Source organism: Schistocerca gregaria, unplaced genomic scaffold (assembly GCF_023897955.1).
Source record: "Schistocerca gregaria isolate iqSchGreg1 unplaced genomic scaffold, iqSchGreg1.2 ptg000652l, whole genome shotgun sequence".
Lineage (NCBI taxonomy): Eukaryota > Metazoa > Arthropoda > Insecta > Orthoptera > Acrididae > Schistocerca > Schistocerca gregaria.
In genome coordinates this window covers 77,501-80,000 of record NW_026062036.1, presented here as the reverse complement: position 1 = coordinate 80,000, position 2,500 = coordinate 77,501, and the positions used below count along the sequence as shown (strand labels likewise).

The 2,500-nt window shown below is 56.7% G+C and overlaps 1 non-coding gene across 1 annotated transcript in view; it reads right to left on the bottom strand.

Annotated features, from left to right (window-relative positions):
- LOC126318077 (small subunit ribosomal RNA) overlaps window positions 1-569 on the bottom strand; it is a 1,893-nt gene extending 1,324 nt beyond the window's left edge. The window contains exon 1 of the ribosomal RNA XR_007557159.1: window positions 1-569. This exon is cut by the window's left edge and continues 1,324 nt beyond it. This is a non-coding gene — a ribosomal RNA (small subunit ribosomal RNA).
- Window positions 570-2,500: the final 1,931 nt, after the last annotated feature.

The window sequence follows — 2,500 nt, the reverse complement described above, 5'->3', positions numbered from 1 at the left end:
TCCAATAGATACTCGTTAAAGGATTTAAAGTGTACTCATTCCGATTACGGGGCCTCGGATGAGTCCCGTATCGTTATTTTTCGTCACTACCTCCCCGTGCCGGGAGTGGGTAATTTGCACGCCTGCTGCCTTCCTTGGATGTGGTAGCCGTTTCTCAGGCTCCCTCTCCGGAATCGAACCCTGATTCCCCGTTACCCGTTACAACCATGGTAGGCGCAGAACCTACCATCGACAGTTGATAAGGCAGACATTTGAAAGATGCGTCGCCGGTACGAGGACCGTGCGATCAGCCCAAAGTTATTCAGAGTCACCAAGGCAAACGGACCAGACGAGCCAATCCGATTGGTTTTGATCTAATAAAAGCGTCCCTTCCATCTCTGGTCGGGACTCTGTTTGCATGTATTAGCTCTAGAATTACCACAGTTATCCAAGTAACGTGGGTACGATCTAAGGAACCATAACTGATTTAATGAGCCATTCGCGGTTTCACCTTAATGCGGCTTGTACTGAGACATGCATGGCTTAATCTTTGAGACAAGCATATGACTACTGGCAGGATCAACCAGGGAGCTGCGTCAACGAGAGCTGAGCAGCCGGCCGCCCGGGAGTGTGTCCCGAGGGCCCGCGCGAACACGCAAGCGTCCGCTCAATTATTCTGCAAACAGGAGGAGGCTGAGCTCCCCTGCACGATACACCTCGAAACCCTCTCAGGTCCCGGCGGCGCGCAGCGCCGTCCTAAGTACTTGGTCGGGTTCGAGAGAGGCGCAATCGCCCGGAGATAGGCGAGTAGACGCTTTCAGTGTGAACACCCGTGCTCCCAACTGAGCTTGCCGCTGCCGACAGAGGCCCGGGAGCGTGCTGTCGTGGCATTGCCGGCGGGAAACAACACGCGCCACCTACGGTGACCGGCAGCTCCAACGCCAGCGCCACAGAAGGGCAAAGCCCCACTTGGGTGCAGAAGCGAACTCTCCCAGCACAGCGCACGCGCCAACACGTCCGCAGAGCTGCGATACAAACCACCTGCGAGAACCGCTGGGGGCGACCGAGCAGCAGACGGCGTCGCGACGCCGAGTGCCGGGCGGCGGCGCATCCTCAACGCACACAGTCCGCAATCGGACCAGCACACTGCAGATGTCCACCGCGCTTCGCACCGGGCTCGGCAGAACCCACTTTGGCCGCCTGGCGCCGCGCGCAGGGTGCGCCGGCGCATAGCTGGGACGCCAGCCGGGCCCGTCGGCCGGCGCTCCTGCCACTGGGCGCCCCCCACCAGCCGGCTGTAGTGCGTGCGCTCACGCAGCGCGCGGCCAGCACGCCGGGCGGCCCCCCCTCACCGGCCGGGGACTGTCCCGCCAAGCCACAGCCTCGTATCGCTTCATACCCACATGGCCAACTCAGGTTCGGGGGCATGGCGGGTACCGCCGAAACAACCGGTTCACAGATGTACCGATCGTCGCTATCACCGATGCACCTGCAGCGCGAACAACCGCTCAACAACTGATTTCCAGTTCATTTGCGGATCTTTGGCAGCAAACGTATACGTCAATCTACATTTGCGAAATCTACGATTCTGGCATGCCTGCATGTTATGTGTCACGACACGCTACATCAGCCCACATACACACTGCGGCATGTACACGAGAGAACACGTGGAAGATGGTCCGCGCACGTGTGCAATGTCCCTTGCGCGGTCGACTGTCAACCGGCCTCTGTAGCATGTCGCAGATGTGGAACGCGGTCCACCGTGCTATCATGTTGTGTGGGGCAATACGATTAAATAGGAAAACCCTCGTCGCTACATCAACAGACGGCTCACGCTGATTCCCGGCAGAGGGAGGAGGGGGGGGGGGGGGGCAACATGCAATACTTTCGTCCGTACCTACTTACCACATGTCTGTACGGCGTACAACAGTGCAATCTCGCTGTAATGGGGAGACGAGACAAGTAGCATCGTGCACAACATATGGCCCTTATGATTCGCCATTGTAGGGCGCAGCCGGTGTACGGTCAAGCATGTGCCACATTATGTCACTCAGTACGTAACGACGGATGATCAGTGTGGGTTACGCGTACATCAGCGGACAGTCCACACAGGCCGTACCACAACGTACACTGACTGCATCGACAACCGAATGCAACTGAACAGCTGCAAGGCTCATTTCACAAACAAACGCCTGACCGACCAGCTTGGAAGGGCAGGAGGGGAGGGCGATATTCGTTCTGTAGCGGTACACCCTTCCAGTGGTTAGCGGGACTGTGTAGAAAGTACGCAACACTCGAAAGACCTTTATGTGAGGGTACGCACCATGGCATCAAGAAATACACATGACACCAGAGGATCCAAGCAGTGAACTATGTTCAGAGGGTTGCTGTTAGGCAAAGCTACATTCCTGTGACGTTACATGTGACAGTTAAGGTGCAGTGTAAGTTAGGTTAAGGTGCAGTGTAAGTTAGGTTAAGGTGCAGTGTAAGTTAGGTTAAGGTGCAGTGTAAGTTAGGTTAA